We start from the raw sequence: 17,623 nt of genomic DNA, 5'->3' as shown, positions 1-17,623 counted from the left end.
CTCTGTACTACCCTCCCTCCCGCTTTTGCAAAGGAATAATTCAAAATGTCTTGTTTGTCAAATGCAGATAGGATCAATACAGTGATGTAGCAAGGAAATTTGGCTTTGTGGCTGCAGTGGTAATCCTGGGATCTAGAGGGTTGCTACCTACTTTGATGCTCTATTGGAGTTCTTGGTAGATTGCCTGGCAGCTATCCATACCCTCCAGCATAACAATAATAATACACTAACAATTATTACTGGATACATACAGACACACAGGAATCTGGTCAGTGTATATTCTTATATAGTAGTTAGTGCATCTGATGAAATGAGTTGTAGCTCATGAAAGCTTATGCTCAAATAAATTTGTTAGTCTCTAAAGTGCCACAAGTACTCCTTTTTTTTTGCGAATACAAACTAACATGGTTGCTACTCTGAAACCAGTGTATACTCTGTAGCTTAAAGCACAGTGGGAACATCTGCGTTCTGACTGCAGCCATTTCTCCAGCATAGATTTGCCTGATCCCTGCTTTGATTCTTTGATAACCCGAATCTTTCCCATTGTTTCATTGCGTAATGCTGAAATAAGTCCTAGCCTAGTGGGTGGGATGAGCAGTTTGGAAGGGAGTGGACCTGCTGTCTCTGGCTGGCTGCGTAGAGTCAGGCAAGTATAGGGGGACCCAGCCAATTCAACAGGAGCCATGCTATCACAAAGAGATGAGCCATCAGAACAGCAGCTAGCCCTGCAGAGCCTCAAGGCCATGGGGTTGGGAGAAGAGGTGCAGCCTTGGAACTCTGCAGACATCCCCTAGCAGCTCCCACCAGAGTGGGGAAGGCTGGGGAAATGCTCTGTGGGACCATGGTAGAGTAGAGTTTTCTTCCATGCTTCCCTCCCCATGGGTTTTCCCCCACTGGAGCAGACAATCCAGTCCTGGGAGTTTTACCGTACACAGGTTAAAACATTGTTTGATGGAGAACTAGAGCACTCTATTGTATTGAGACAGACAGATAAGACAGACACAGTTCCATAGGGCTGCCAAACAGGATCACAGCAGTGGGGTCCCTCGTCAGGGATCTTGTCCCCATTGGTTTGTGCCAGCTGCTTTGGAAGACGTGTAAGACCATGTTTTCATGGCCAGTCTTCACTGTGGTGTTGCAGTTAAATAACCAGTACTTAATTTGTAATGAAAGAGGTTGCAGGGGCTCAAGAAATTTCTTATACTTTCATAACTGATGTGGCAAGCCCAGAGGTGGAGGGGCTATGAGGTGCCAAGCCTAGAGATGCCAGGGCTCAGCCTTGGCAAGCCCTGGCTGGCACAAATTAAGCACTGGAAATAACTATCATACATTAGCTATCTTGCTGTAAAATCCTGGTGGAAATAAGGCTTATGTTCACTACCCAGGGTTGATCTCACCAAATACATTGCAGTAAGAACTACAGAGACTTGACTCCCTAGGATTTTACAGCGAGATGGCTAATGCACATAAGTTACGTTGCTGTAAAAAGCCACATTTTCTGACAGTGAAGACATGGCCTAAGCCCGCAGTGGACAATTGTAAAGGCATATGCCGGCCCCACTGAGATTTCAATCTTGGATTGCAGGATTCAGGGCACAGAGCGCTAAGCACGACATTGTAGAATCAGTTGGCTGGTGATAATAATCCAGACTCACCTGTTTTGTTTTGTTTTTTTTTACTTCTCAGCATACATTTGGCTAACTATGCAGAGTGATGCATCTACCGCAACATCAGATACTCTAAGTGATGGGTGCCTTATTAATATTAATAGCTAGTGTGATTTGGAATTGATTATGGAATTTATCATTTTGTGACAGAGTCCTGTGGCACCTTATAGACTAACTGATGTATTGGAGCGTAAGCTCCACAGGACTCTTTGCTGCTTTTACAGATCCAGACTAACACGGCTACCCCTCTGATACTTGACATTATTTTGTGAGCTCACTATGAATAATAAGTAGCTTGGGGTAGCACCTAGGGGCCTCAACTAATTGTACAAACATAATAAATGACAAGCTCTGCCCCGGAGAGTTTACAATTAGAAGATAAGACCTAGGAGACGGATAATGAGACACAAGCAGGAAGTGGAGTGCCAGGGGGCTTGGGAAACCTCCACCAGTCTCTCTTTCTGCCCCGGGGCAGCTCGCCCTGCTGGGTTACTGAGCTGGTGCTGTGACACAACATCCTATATTCTTCATAGAGATATTGTTATGATGCGAGTGTGGCATAATGATGATGTATTTTGTGCAGGCTAAGGCATGTGAGATATCATCGGAAAGGTTTTGATTTACTGAATATGATTATCCTAGTTGTATGCATATATCATTTCTGTATCTGAAGTTAGGAATATTGGCACATATCTATTACAAATGTGTTTACACCTGGGGAACACCCACTAGACAGAATGTAATCAGTCTAGATTGCTGGCTGGAAAGGGCCATTAGGAAGAACAACAGGTTTCAGAAGATGTTAATCTTTCACCAGGGAGCCTTCCTGGGAAAGCCTTCCTGGGGATACTGCAACCAGTCATTGAGTTATGGCTGCAGGGTCATGTGATCAGGTCACCTGATACTGGACATCTTGATAATACTAGTATTTTTCCATTGACTGGGGATGGGAATCACACTGGAAGACAAAGGATTCCCACCATATGTAAATCCTATTTAAGGCTGGGGAGTGACATAATCAGGGTTCATTCTTAACTGATCCCCACCCAAGATGACTGCTGTAAAAATCTAGGAAACAAAGACTGAACAAGGGGAGAAGGACTGAGTGCAGGCTGGAAGGGCATCTAGCCTGTGAATGGAATATCTGAAGTTTTAAGATACAGGCAAGTTCATCTGGCCTTCAAGAATCTCTGAAATCTGCCTAAAACAACATTTAGGCTGAGAAATTACTACTTGAAACCAATTTCTTTAGTATCTTAAGCTTAGATTGAGTGTTTGTTTTATTTGCTAAGTAATCTGCCTTGAGCTGTTTGCTACCCCTTATAATCACTTAAAATCTATCTTTTGTAGTTAATAAACTTGTTTTTGTTTTGTCTAAAACCCAGTGTGTGGAATTCATAACTGAGGGGGGAAAAGCTATTGCCTATCTCTCTCCACATTGAGGGCGGGGGTGAATTTCATGAGCTTACACTGTACAATTCTCTGTGCAGCACAAGACGGTATAATTTTGGGTCTACCCTCTAGAGGGGGGTGTGCACTTGAGTACTGGGCAATTCCTTAGCCAAGTCTTCCCATGCAGAGCTGATTTCAGTGTCTGTGTGTTTCTGCAGCCGGGTGTGTCCCTACCTGTGTGCTGGTGAAAGTGTGAGATTGGTAGCATGTCTACAGCTTGTCACAGCATTACAGGGTGAAAGGGAGCCCAGGTTAGCGGCTCAGGCTGGCTCAGCGGTATCCCAGTTCCAAGTGGCATCCTGGAGGTGGGGGAACCCATCACAGGGCATGACACTGTTTGGGTACCAGATGAGAGATGGTCTCTCTCATGCTTTGGAGATTTTATGTTGGTGCTTTTTATTTACTCTGATAGTTGCCACCATTTGCCCAGCATTTCTCAGCCGGGCATTGGGAACATTGTACTAGTTTTTAAAACTGCCATGAAATAAATAAGAATAATAAAAGACCCTATTTCCCCCCTCCCCCAGGATAATATCAGAGACAGGGCTCAGGTAAACAGAGAGCTGCAGTCTCCTGCACTCTCACCCTAGCACCTCTCACGGAGCAGTGCAAGAAACAGAGGTAAATAATCTTCAGCGTCTCCATGAAAAGAGGCCCATTGTGAAGCTGGTTCTGAAGTATCTGACTGCAGACGCTGCGTTCCAGGGAGCAATCATGCTGAGAGGCACAATGTCGACCCAGAGATGAGGGCCGGGCCAGCCATCCCCATCAGGGCCCGAGGCAGGTCAGATAGAAAGCCCCCATCCTACATCTGGGATTTATCACTGAGGGAGCTGAGCAGGGATTTTTGCCCTCTCATAGCGCTGCTGGAGCTGAGATACGCTGCAGGTGAGCACCCGGGATGCAGGCAGCTCATTGCTCTCCTGAGGCCGGGGGGAAACCAAACCGTAATTCTTCCCCAAATCGCAAAGCGCCAGAGAAACACCAGGCTTTGCCCCAGGGCCTGAGGATCAGCATGGCCAGAAAGGCAGGTGTTAGCACATTTTCCAGAGCGGAGTTACTCTCTGTACAACCCCATGTCCCTGCTCCAAAGCTGCACCTTGTCTTCGCCAAATAAAAGCAGGGCAGCTAATGCTTTTATTGGAGAAGCATTGGATAATAGTTGGAGCACAGGCCAGGGGGCAAGATAACCTGAATTCTATTCCTGCTCCCATTACAAATTTACTCTGTGATCTCAGGCCTTAACGTTGTTCCACTCTGTGCCTCAGTTTCCCAATCTATAACACCAGTTTGGATCCCATCAAGGCCAGTAGTGATTGAAAGCTTCTTTCCTCCATTGGCTATTGGGTTGGGGGGACTGTTGGATGTTCTCCATTATAGAGCTCTTCATCCTTATTAGAAGTGGCTGTAATGAAACCCAGGTGCCTTTTCAAACATGGAATCCAATCGAGATAAATAGGGTGACATTCTGACCTATTGAAGTCAGCGGGAGTTTTGTGATTGGTTTAAATGGGGCCAGGATTTCACCCCTATATTCTGTAACCTTATGAACTGAATTCCACCCTGATTCAGGAAAGCACTTCGCATGTACAGTGGGACCTAAGCGTGTGCTAGAATTGTTCACATGCTTTCCAGGGATGCTGTCTTGAATCAGGACCTCTGTTAATTGGCATATTACACACTCAGTAGGTGCCATATTACACACTCAATAGGTGCCCTGAGGTTATGATGGGCATCCATACGAAATCTTTATTTTTATTATTTATTTGGCTTTGAACAATAAAATCGTGCCTATGCGGAGCTCAAGGCACCTTAGTGGGTAATTAAAAACAAATCACACAATAATGACTACCCAGCAGCATAAAAATAATCATGCCTATGAAACAAAATGACCCAGCCAGCCCAATAAATCAAAGCAGCACAAAGCCCTCCTTTTCCATTCTCCCAGGAGTACATACCGCGCGCCAACCCCCAAAGCCCTATCAGAATCGGAAGAGTAGACAGACAGTAGAAAGGGTCTTGTCAATGTGTGCTCTGAGCAAGAGGGTTATTAAAAATAGAGAGATTAATCAATCAGTGGCCCTAGTCCCAGTTCAAGGCTGGTAGTCAGATCCCCTGCACTGAGCACCCACTGCATCAATCATGTTTCTTCATCTCCTCCTTCCATTCCCCTCTGACCCGCCCCTGCAATTCCAGAAGCCGCTGGGCATGGCCCCAGCTTGCCCCAGGCCTCTGTGCCCTCCTGCCTGAGACAGGACTGCAGAGGGCTGCTGAAGGATGAAGGGGAGCTGTCCTGCAATGAGGCTAGTTACTGAGGCAGGGCCTTTATTAAAATGGTGCTGTCGTTCTACGGCTCTTCTCCCCCACCCCCCGCCTCCTGGGAGACCCAGACAATGACACCAGAAGCTGGGAATGGGCAATAGGGAATGGATCACTTGATGATGACCTGTTCTGTTCATTCCCTCTGGGGCACCTGGCATTGGCCACTGTCAGAAGACAGGATACAGGGCTAGTTGGACCGTCGGTCTGACCCAGTAGGGCCGTTTTTATGTACCAGCGCAAGCGAGCAATACAGCCAGCATAGCCTTTACAAAGCTAACGAGTTCATTGCACAGCTTGGCATGTTTTGCGAGAGGAGAAAGGAGGCCGAGCTCTGTTTCTTAGCTGCAGCTGCCAGGATGCACCTATGGCTAGGTGGGAGAAGGAAGCCAATCTGACATGTGGTGTTTCTCTGTGGAATTCCTGCCAGTGCCGGGAAGGCTGCCCCAGAAAACACGTTTGCCAAAGGAATTCCTCTTCAGCCAAACACTTCCCCCTTGGCCTGGTGCGTAAAGGAAAAGCTTGGGAATCGTGACATATAGTTTCTGTTCTGTCCAGGTGTGAACCACTTGCTGCCCATGGATAGGCTCATATTCAGCAGTACTGTGCAACCGTAACACCCGTTAAAGACAAGGGGAACTGCAGATGCTCAGCACCTCTGAATAGCAGCCCCGTAATTGCTCAGTGCCTCAGTTTCCCCACCTGTAAATTGTGGCAAATACTGATCTGCTTCACAGGGCACATGGTGAGGTTTAACTCAGCATGGTCTGAAAAGCACTTTGAGACCCCAGCCCCTCAGGAACTATCATTCGTCTCAGACTGAAATTGAACAGAAGCTTCTAAGAGTTCTGAAGGATTCGAATCCCGGTGCAAGAGGCTGTGCTTCATGATGAGGCATTTTGGGCCATAAATTTTGTGGGAGAGCCAGTTTAATGAGATTTCCAGCCTAGTTTTGCGCACTTCAGAGTTTGGCTAGGTCAGATAAGATCCTGACAGAGCATCTGAACTTTTAGAGGCTCCATTCAAACTTCTGAAGTTCACTCGTCATTAATAATAATCCCTAGCTCTTACATGGCACTTTTCATCTTTAGATCTCAGACAGTTTATAAAGGAGGTCAGTCCCATTATCCCCATTTTACAGATGAGGAATCTTGACCCCAATATTCTGCCTTTTTTGACACAAGGGAGAAAAATAAAACAATGGAGATCAAGATTTCCCATGTGGATCTGAGAGGGGTACTTTGCCTTTAGAATTGATAGGGTCTGTCTCATTCCTGGGGATCTCTCCTTCCCATCCCCAGGACAGTGACTATAAACCGTGCCATGTTCTCACAAAATCTCAGATCTCCTCTATCCCTGGGAGTAACAGACCAAGCACATTGAGATAGTTCATGGGTGACCAAACATGGTGCTATATCCGGGGTAGTCAATAGACAGACCACAGGCCAAATCCGGACCACCAGACACTTTTGAACAGACCCCAGAATCAATTCATGTATTTATTTATTTATCTTTTTGTTGTTATTATTTTCTCTGGAGTCTGGACCTTGACTATATCTTGACCAAGATATTTGGACCTTGACAAAAAATAATTGACTACCCCTGCCCTATACTATTCATTAGCAAGAAATGTTACCTTTAGTTCAATGTGGGACTAAGTATGTTTCCTCCCATTAAATAATCTCATTTACAAAAACCCCTTGGAGCAAAAAAGTCAATACACAACTTTCAAAATATGACGAAGAACATCACAACAAACGCTGGGCAACTTGCAATGAAAACACTCCTTGTGGAACATTTCCTTTTTAAAGAGAAGAGAAGCAACCAGAAGATGACATGACAGCGAAGAGCAGATCTGATGTCAACTCATTCATTCTACAGAGCAACATCCAACACTCGCACTAGCCTCTAGGAAGTGTAGGATTTGCCATGCTAAATCTAGCCATCTATCTATCCAGCTGAACATTTACGCTGTACTTATCGCTGGGGTATCTGAGTCTGCTGGTCTAGCAAGTCCCCTAAAACCAGCTCCAGCAGCGGCTCGTATTTGCTATGTCAGAAACAAACAACCCAAGTAAATACACTGACATGGTGCGTATAGGCGGGAAGATATTTCTCTGTGACCACTTTGGCTGATCAGCTGATATCCTGAGGCAGATCAGATTGCGTCTCTCTTAGGGCTCTCAGGGTCAGGCAACTGAACCCCCAAAACAACCAATATTATTGATCTTAGCAATAATCAGCTCTGCAGTCTCTTGGTGTCTCAGTTCCCCCTCTGTAAAATGGGGTAACAGCACTTCCTGACCTCACAGCGGTGTTGTGAGGATAAACCCATTAAAAATTATGAGATGCTCAGACACTATGATAATGGGGCCCAGATAAGTACCTAAGACAGAGATGATCCATGCCTGCTGATAGTGGGTGGGCAGTGATAGTGATAGTCTGGGTGAGCCTGCTCAGTACAAGCCAAGCAGCAAACCCGAGGGGGCACATGACCCCACATACTCCCCCCACACGTTGCCTCTGAATAAGATGAGCAGATTAACAAGCTCTGCTACAGTATGAGACAATTGTTGGACTTGGTCTAAATGTTCAAAACTGACTCATAGTTTCGGGGGCCCTTAAAGGGATGTCTTCAGGGGGCTCAGCACCAGTCCCCTCTATGGTGTCACTTGAAAATGTAGGCTATTGCAAGAGATAAGTACACTTACCACACACACTGGGGGCGCTGCAAAGCCAGGGAGGATCGCAGGTGGTTTCTTCTCCTGCAGGCCAAGGGTGAAGCCCTGAAGGCCACCAACAACTTTCAAGTCACATTTAGGGTGACCAGACAGCAAATGTGAAAAATCGGGACAGGAGTTGGGGGGGTAACAGGAGCCTATATAAGAAAAGGACCCAAAAATCAAGACTGTCCCTATAAAATCAGGACATCTGGTCACCATAGTCACATTCCTCGGCCAAAGCAATGTTGAAAGAAACACCTCAAACTCTGACTTTAAAAAAAAAATCCTTTGGAACGCCCCCTTCCCCCTGCCAAGGCGCAAGGGCAAGGTTCCCAAGCACTATTTTGGGGAAAGATCTTATTGACAACAGAAGAGGTGCTGACAGAGGAAAAAGCCAATGTTCTGATCAATGTTTAATCAATAAAGTCATAAACGCACAGAACTCTGCACTGGGTCCAAGACATATTCCCTTATCATAGAATCATAGAATCTCAGGGTTGGAAGGGACCTCAGGAGGTCATCTAGTCCCACCCCCGCTCAAAGCAGGACCAATCCCCAACTAAATCAACCTTAGTCACGACTTTGATGAATGAAGCCCCCAGTGCTCTTCTGCCACTGGATTGGGTAAGCTCATTGCCAGGTCGAGATTCCTGGCATCTCCTTTCTGCAAAGCCATTCGCTCCGCAGCTGATAAGCAGCGATGGGTTCTTACTCTTATCAGTCTGCAAGCACTTGCCTTGGAGGCTCAGTTGCACTCATTGGCATAGTTTTCCCTCCTTTGAACTGTATGGAGGAGAGGCCAGATCCGGAGGCAAGACACAATGAGTGACTTCCAGTAGTTGTTGCAATGTTCTACAGGGCCATATTGCTGCCCGTGTGTCATCCCCGCATCTGGTGTCCTTGTTAACGTCAAAGGAGAGAGAATGCTACAACGCAGAATGTGCCAATACCCAGGTGATGGGTTATCATGTATCTTGCAGAGGACAGCGCTGTCAAATTCCCTCTGCACGTGGATAATGGCCCCAACTCTGTGTTTTCCTTGCCGACTCACTTCCCAGCCCTGTGTGCTGTGTTGGGTTTCCCCTCAGGCTACAGACGCACCGACGATTTTTGGCCCCCCAGCCTTACTAAAGCAACATATTACACAACCACACAGTAGCACCCGTCCAGGTGAAGGATCCTAAAGAGATTTACAAAGAGGAACCACGTCATCCACCACTGGAATGCAGCCACCTCTGAGGTGGAAAGCGACAGCTGTATAACAGCAGTTCAGTACAGGCAGAAGACAATACTATGATATAAGTGAAATTACTGTAGGGTTTCCAGGGAGGGGAGCATCGGGGTCTGACTCGTCTATATTGCCTTTCACCCCAGGATCTCAAAGCAATTTACATTAATGGATTTACTCTCACAGCAGCTCTTTATACAGCTTGGAAAGCGAAAGCAGAGAGAGGTGGAGTGACTTGGTGAAGGTCACACAGGCAATACACGGGAGAGTCTGGGGTAGGATCTATGTCTCTGTGACATTACCTAGGGTACAATCTGGACGGTTAAACAGCTGTGTCCCTTCAGTTCTCCAGCCTGGTGTGCCTTTTACTCTGCTTCACTGTGAGAGCAACCACTCCTGGTCTGCTCCCACACAGCCTCCAGCATGTAAATCCCTCCCAGCTACACCCTGTGAGTGCTACGGCCAGCCACTCCTGAATTACACTGCAGGGCAACACCAGCAAACTCCCCATCCCAGGGTTTCCCCCAGAAACATGTGTCCTGTACTGCCCAGCCCTTTCCTGGACAAGACCAGTTCATATAAAGTTTGTCATTTATTAATAGAAAATGATGTGCACAAATCCTGTTATCTCCAATGGAATCTCCCCAAACACCTCAATCCATGCACTCTGATTTAAATAAAACTCAAAAACAAGTTGATTAACGACAGAAAGATCGATTTTAAGTGATTACAAGTAATGAGGCATACAAGTCAGAATTGGTTATAAAGAAATAAAAGATAAAACATAAACTAATGCCTAACTTAACAAGCTAAGTGAATTTAAAGCAAGAGTCTCTCTCATCACATGTCAGCAGTCTTACTGGCTGAATTCCTTTCAGGCAGGATCCTTCCCTCAGTCCAAAGCTGTTTCTTTGTTCCTTAGGTGATGTTGTTGCTGTGGGCAGAGAGAAAGGGAGGAATCTTTTGGGCTGTCTGTTCCGCGTTCTTATACCTTTTCCTCTTCTTTGAGGATCATCTCCAGAAGGGATTCAGGAGACAGAAAGACCATGAGGGAGGAACCTCCAACTGCTTCTTTGCCAAGATGAACATTTCTCACTCTCACCATTTTCCCTGCCAAAGAATGGCCACTTTACCAGGTGCCAGTCCATTTGATTTCATTGACACCTGGCTGAGCCTCAGTTTGCCTTTTGTCTCTGAGGAACTGGTTTGTGGCTGCTTCCCTAGATTTGGAATACGAATCTTATAACTTTACATACAATGCTGCTACACATATTTTACCAGGACAATAAAAATCAGCAAATCCTGAGTTTTCAGATGATGCCTTACAAGCCAGAGTTTGTACAAAATGTATCACAGTCTTGAAAAAGGGGTGGACATACGGATACAGATTGTCACAGACTTCCCATCCAATAGTTTTGCCACAGGACAATCCTTCATGTTGGAGGTAAGTGTAATGTATTATCTCTCACATCTACATTGGGCTATGTAGGGCCACCCATCAGGTGCTAGGAAAATAGGGTGACCAGATATCCCGATTTTCATAGATTCATAGATACTAAGGTCAGAAGGGACCATTCTGATCATCTAGTCTGACCTCCTGCACAGTGCAGGCCACAGAATCTCACCCACCCACTCCTATGAAAAACCTCACCCATGTCTGAGCTATTGAAGTCCTTAAATCATGGTTTAAAGACTTCAAGGAGCAGAGAAGTCTCCCTCAAGTCAACCATGCCCCATGCTACAGAGGAAGGCGAAAAACCTCCAGGGCCTCTCCAATCTGTCCTGGAGGAAAATTCCTTCCCGACCCCAAATATGGCAATCAGCTAAACCCTGAGCATATGGGCAAGATTCACCAGCCAGATACTACAGAAAATTCTTTCCTGGGTAACTCAGATCCCATCCATCTAATATCCCATCTCAGGGGATTTTGCCTATTTACCCTGAATATTTAAAGATCAATTATTTACCAAAATCCCATTATCCCATCACACCATCTCCTCCATAAACTTATCAAGTAGAATCTTAAAGCCAGATAGATCTTTTGCCCCCACTGCTTCCCTTGGAAGGCTATTCCAAAACTTCACTCCTCTGATGGTTAAAAACCTACGTCTGATTTCAAGTCTAAACTTCCTGGTGGCCAGTTTATACCCATTTGTTCTTGTGTCCACATTGGTGCTGAGCTGAAATAATTCCTCTCCCTCTCCTGTATTTATCCCTCTGATATATTTATAGAGAGCAATCATATCTCCCCTCAACCTTCTTTTAGTTAGGCTAAACAAGCCAAGCTCCTTAAGTCTTCTTTCAGAAGACAAGTTTTCCATTCCTCGGATCATCCTAGTAGCCCTTCTCTGTACCTGCTCCAGCTTGAATTCATCCTTTTTAAACATGGGAGACCAGAACTGCACACAGTATTCTAGGTGAGGTCTCACCAGTGCCTTGTATAACGGTACTAAAACCTCCTTATCCCTACTGGAAATGCCTCTCCTGATGCATCCAAAACTGCATTAGCTTTTTTCACAGCCATATCACATTGGCAGCTCATAGTCATCCTATGATCAACCAATACTCCAAGGTCCTTCTCCTCTTCCGTTACTTCTAATTGATGCGTCCCCAATTTATAACTAAAATTCTTGTTATTAATCCCTAAATGCATAACCTTACACTTCTCACTATTAAATTTCATCCTATTACTATCACTCCAGTTTACAAGGTCATCCAGATCCTCCTGTATAATATCCCGATCCTTCTCCGAATTAGCAATACCTCCCAGCTTTGTATCATCTGCAAACTTTATTAGCACACTCCCACTTTTTGTGCCAAGGTCAGTAATAAAAAGATTAAATAAGGTTGGTCCCAAAACCGATCCCTGAGGAACTCCACTGGTAACCTCCCTCCAACCTGACAGTTCGCCTGTCAGTAGGACCCGTCGTAGTCTCCCCTTTAACCAATTCCTTATCCACCTTTTGATGTTCATATTGATCCCCATCTTCTCCAATTTAACTAATAATTCCCCATGTGGCACGGTATCAAATGCCTTACTGAAATCTAGGTAAATTAGATCCACTGCATTTCCTTTATCTAAAAAATCTGTTACCTTTTCAAAAAAGGAGATTAGGTTGGTTTGGCACGATCTACCTTTTGTAAAACCATGTTGTATTTTGTCCCATTTACCATTGACTTCAATGTCCTTAACTAATTTCTCCTTCAAAATTTTTTCCAGGACCTTGCATACTACAGATGTCAAACTAACTGGCCTGTAGTTACCCGGATCACTTTTTTTTCCTTTCTTAAAAATAGGAACTATATTAGCAATTCTCCAATCATTTGGTACTACTCCTGAGTTTACAGATTCATTAAAAATTCTTGCTAATGGGCTTGCAATTTCAGGTGCCAATTCCTTTAATATTCTTGGATGAAGATTATCTGGGCCCCCCGATTTAGTCCCATTAAGCTGTTTCAGTTTCACTTCTACCTCAGATATGGTAATATCTACCTCTATATCCTCATTCCCATTTGTCATGCTACCATTATCCCTAAGATCCTCTTTAGCCTTATTAAAGACTGAGGCAAAGTATTTGTTTAGATATTGGGCCATGCCTAGATTATCTTTAACCTCCACTCCATCCTCAGTGTTAAGTGGCCCCACTTCTCCTTTCTTAGTTTTCTTTTTATTTATATGGCTATAGAACCTTTTACTATTGGTTTTAATTCCCTTTGCAAGGTCCAACTCTACTCGACTTTTAGCCCGTCTCACTTTATCCCTACATGTTCTGACCTCAATTAGGTAGCTTTCTTTGCTGATCCTTCCCATCTTCCACTCCCTGTATGCTTTCTGCTTCTTCTTAATCACCTCTCTAAGATGCTTGCTCATCCAGCTTGGTCTACAACTCCTTCCTATGAATTTTTTCCCCTTTCTTGGGATACAGGCTTCCGATAGCTTCTGCAGTTTTGATTTAAAGTAATCCCAGGCCTCCTCTACCTTTAGATCCATGAATTCTTCAGTCCAATCCACTTCCCTAACTAATTTCCTTAATTTTTGAAAGTCAGCCCTTTTGAAATCAAAAACCTTAGTTGCAGATTTATTTTTGTTAATCCTTCCATTTAGTTTGAAGTGAATTAGCTCATGATCACTTGAGCCAAGATTGTCCCCTACAACCATTTCTTCTATGAGGTCCTCGCTACTCACCAAAATTAAATCTAAAATGGCATCCCCTCTAGTCAGTTCAGCAACTACTTGATGAAGGAATCCATCAGCTATCGCATCTAGGAAAATCGGAGCCCTATTATTATTACTAGCACTGGTCCTCCAGTCTATATCTGGGAAGTTAAAGTCTCCCATGATCACGCAGTTTCCATTAGTATTTACTTTATTAAAAACATTAAAAAGGGCTCTATCCATATCCAAATTAGATCCCGGAGGTCTATAGCACACCCCAAGCACTATCGTAGGAGAGGCTTTACTAGTTTTCTTCCCCAGTATAATTTTTGCCCACACGGACTCTGTCTTATCCATTGCATCGCTTCTTATTTCTTTACATTCTACCTCATCATTGATATACAATGCTACTCCACCACCTTTACCTTTGTTTCTGTCTTTCCTAAACAGCACATACCCTTCAATACCTGTAGTCTAGTCATGACTACTATTCCACCATGTTTCTGTTATCCCTATAATATCTGGTTTCACTTCCTGCACCAGTAGCTCTAGTTCCTCCATTTTGTTACCTAGGCTCCTCGCATTGGTGTATAAACATCTTAATTTTTGCTGTTTGGCCTCGCTCACATTTTGTACCCTATTAGGCACAGTCATTCTACAGCCAGTATAACCTATTAGACTAGTATCCACACCGCCCTTGCTCCTTATATACATTCTCCTACCCACAGCTGTATCCTTTCTTACTTTGTCTTCTTCCCTCTCAATGCTAAAATCTGGCGTGGAGATTTCCTGGACATCTCCCATCCATCTCCCCCTAATTCCTAGTTTAAAGCTCTCTTTATCAGTTGTGCCAGCCTCGATCCTAGAAGTCTATTTCCTTCCCTACTCAGATGAAGTCCATCCCGAGAGAACTGTCCTCTGTCCATGAATGCCTCCCAGTGGCCATACATCCCAAAGCCCTCCTTATAGCACCACTGCCTAAGCCATCTGTTGACAGTCATAATCTTGTCACACCTTTGTTGCCCTTCTCTAGGAACAGGAAGGATCCCGCTAAAGATCACCTGAGCCTCAATTTCCTTAAGCGTCTTCCCCAGCCTAGCATAGTCTCCCTTAATACTTTCCAGCGAGAATCTAGCCGTATCATTTGTTCCCACATGAAGGATAATTAGGGGATTCTTTCCCGCTCCCTTTAGGATCCTTTTCAACCTCAGGTCTACATCCCGTATCTTAGCACCCGAAAGACAGCACACCCTTCTATTCTCTGGATCAGCTCTAGTTACAGGCCTGTCTATTCTTCTCAATAAAGAGTCCCCGATCACATAGACCTGCCTTTTCCTGGTGACAGTGCTATTCTCCAGTCTCTCCCCTGTTCCCTCTGGCTGCAAGTTCTTTCCATTCCTATTTTCCCTTATAATCTTCTTCAACCCATCCTGTATCCTCCTGGGGCTCATATTTGGTCTAGTCTCCCTAGACTCTTCCGCTTTTCCTAGCCTCTCTTCTCTTCTTCCTTACCCTTCCACCTTCAACAAGTACCTGCTGAGCCCCTTCTTCATTTTCCAACTCTGCAAACCTGTTCCTAAGCTCTATTTCTCCTTCACTAGCCCGTCTTTTCCTCTGCCTGGTTCTTTTAGTCACATGTTTCCACTGACCACTTTCCTCACCCAGTCTCCCCTCAAAATTCCCCAGCCCTGCTTCCATCTGTGAGTCTGAGCTTTTCCCTTCAGATACCTCATATCTTTGCTCCATCATCTGCTCAAACCCCTTCCTAAACTCAACCAGACTTTCCACCTGCATCTCCAAACCTCCGATCTTTTCCTCCTTGTCCTTTTATAGGGACAGTCCCAATATTTGGGGATTTTTCTTACATAGGTGCCTATTACCCCACACCCTCTGTCCCGATTTTTCATACTTGCTATCTGGTCACCTTATAGGAAAAGCTGTGAGGGACCCCTGAATTTTGCTTTGAGTTTTGGGGTTCAAATGAAGCCTGAAACTAAAACTGACAACGCGAATTCTCCTGAGACTTGACCTCAAACCCACTAGCTTTGCATAGTCTCATCTTGTAAAATGACCCAGATGTTGTAGATCATCTAGGTGACATTTTTAGATTAAGGAAAAGCACAAGAATGAAGAACCAACGTAATGTCCCCCAGCGGAGAGCAGAGAAAGAGAAAGTGTGTGTGTCCTGGTCTAACAGGCTGCAGCAACTCAGAATAAAAAGGCTCATCTCTGCACCCAGGGAGAGTTTTCGGGAATTTAAAGGTGCAGAACACAGCTGCGTTCAGTCCAGCCCTGTCTCAATTCCACGTGACATCAAGTATTTCTCAGATTTAAAGTAGAGATGGGGACAAACTCCAGAGTTGAACATTCCTGAAATTTACCAGGGGAGGGGCAGATTCTGCAAAGAGTTCCTTTCTTAGTAATGGCTGAACTAAATCACTGGATCCAAACCTACGCCAGGTCTAGCTAGGTAACTGAAAGTAGACGACCTTTTGTTTGCAACGTGCTTGCCCCATGAAATGACCTGTGGTCTCCCTGCCTGCTGCCGGGGGTGCTCTGTTGCATAAGGATGCAGAGAGAGTCACGCTGTGTCTCTTGCTGTCCTGCAGACTTGACATTAGTTCTTTCTTGTAGCTTTCCTTCGTCTGAAACCAAAAGCTACCTTTGATTGAGAAAAGCAGGCTTTGCTCTCTGGCTGCGGGGGGGGGGGAATTGTAAATTGTAAGAGATCGGATCTCGAGAGCAGGATTGCAAACCCACAGCCAAAGCGTGAGCAACTCTTACAGCCCCACGTGAGACGGAGAGACAAGTGGCATGCTGCAGCGGAAGTCAGACGAACAAGGGCAGCTACCTCCCAGCTGCCTCTGAAGCAGCAGGTTGGAAGACCCCTCTGCATTTAAAGGTGCAGCACACCAAGAGCTTCCCTTTCCCGTGACACAGCTCTGCACCCCCACCCCCCGCCCCCGAACACCTTCCTGCACACTTGGCGTTGGACACGTGGCTCCAGCTTTCGTGCAAACTCCTTTGCCTGCCTCTGTGCAGTCTCCCTAGGATGCTTGCCAATGCTGGAGGTGCCATTCCTGATTCCCTGCTGCATCAGGACCTTCTCCTCTTGCCTCCAGCTGTCTTCACTGGTTCCCAGTGCTTCGATGGACATTCAGCCTGGCCTCCTCCCCAGCCCCCGCTCACAGCCTTCTCTGCTGTCCTGACTGCCCCTTCGCCCTGCTGTTCCGATGCCAGGCAGGGCCCCTAGGAACCCCCATTGCTCACTAGCCATGTACACCATTTATGTTGCATCGTCTGAAGCGAGAGGTGTGGGCGGGGGGCGCTACTTTTAAACGTCGGCTACAATGATGTTAACTCATCCGGAGCTACATCACTCAAGAGCCACGTTTCCCTCCATGCTGGGGTTACCCCACTGCTGATCCCTGGACAGGAAAGAAAGAAAGGCCGAATCCAAGCCCTCAAACACGGCAGGCTGCCCCCCCCCCCTTGCTGTCTGTGCTGTCCCTCGTGGAGGGGATCCAACATCCAGCCCTTTCCCCGCACAGTGCTAGTTAAAGCCCGGCAGGCAGGGAAGACTTGAGCCTGCACATCCACGCAGGCTTTGCCATAATCCCAGTAGGGCTGCGGTGATTCCCACAGCAGCTTTTGTGCTTGGGGGCACTTGTCTGCTAGGAGCGAGGCAGAGACTGTACCCCCTCCCAAAACTGCTTCACGCCAGCTGTCAGAGGGGAATGAGTTTCCAATCACTTCTAACCTGGGCCAGAGAGAGGAAGGGTCTGTGTGTCCCATTCCTCGGGCTGCTCCAATCTCGCCGAACTGGGGCTCAGGAACATCCAGTCCCGTTCTCGTTTACCAGCTGTTTGGGAAGGGTCTCCCAGCCAGGTGTCCATTCCCACAAACATTCGGGGTTATGGCTTCTAATTGCACCAATATCTCCCCCTCCCTATCTTCCTAGCTGTCTGAACAGCACCCCCTGGGTGCTTCCATATTGTACATAAATAATGATAATTTACTGTCTATTAATTGCCTTTATGTCATTCCCTCTTCTACAGGTTATAGCTCCGGGAACAGA

The sequence above is a fragment of the Dermochelys coriacea genome, chromosome 18 (genome assembly GCF_009764565.3).
Source record: "Dermochelys coriacea isolate rDerCor1 chromosome 18, rDerCor1.pri.v4, whole genome shotgun sequence".
In the NCBI taxonomy this organism is placed as follows: Eukaryota; Metazoa; Chordata; order Testudines; family Dermochelyidae; genus Dermochelys; species Dermochelys coriacea.
The sequence above is the reverse complement of the archived record's forward strand: the minus strand, read 5'-3'. Positions refer to the sequence as shown.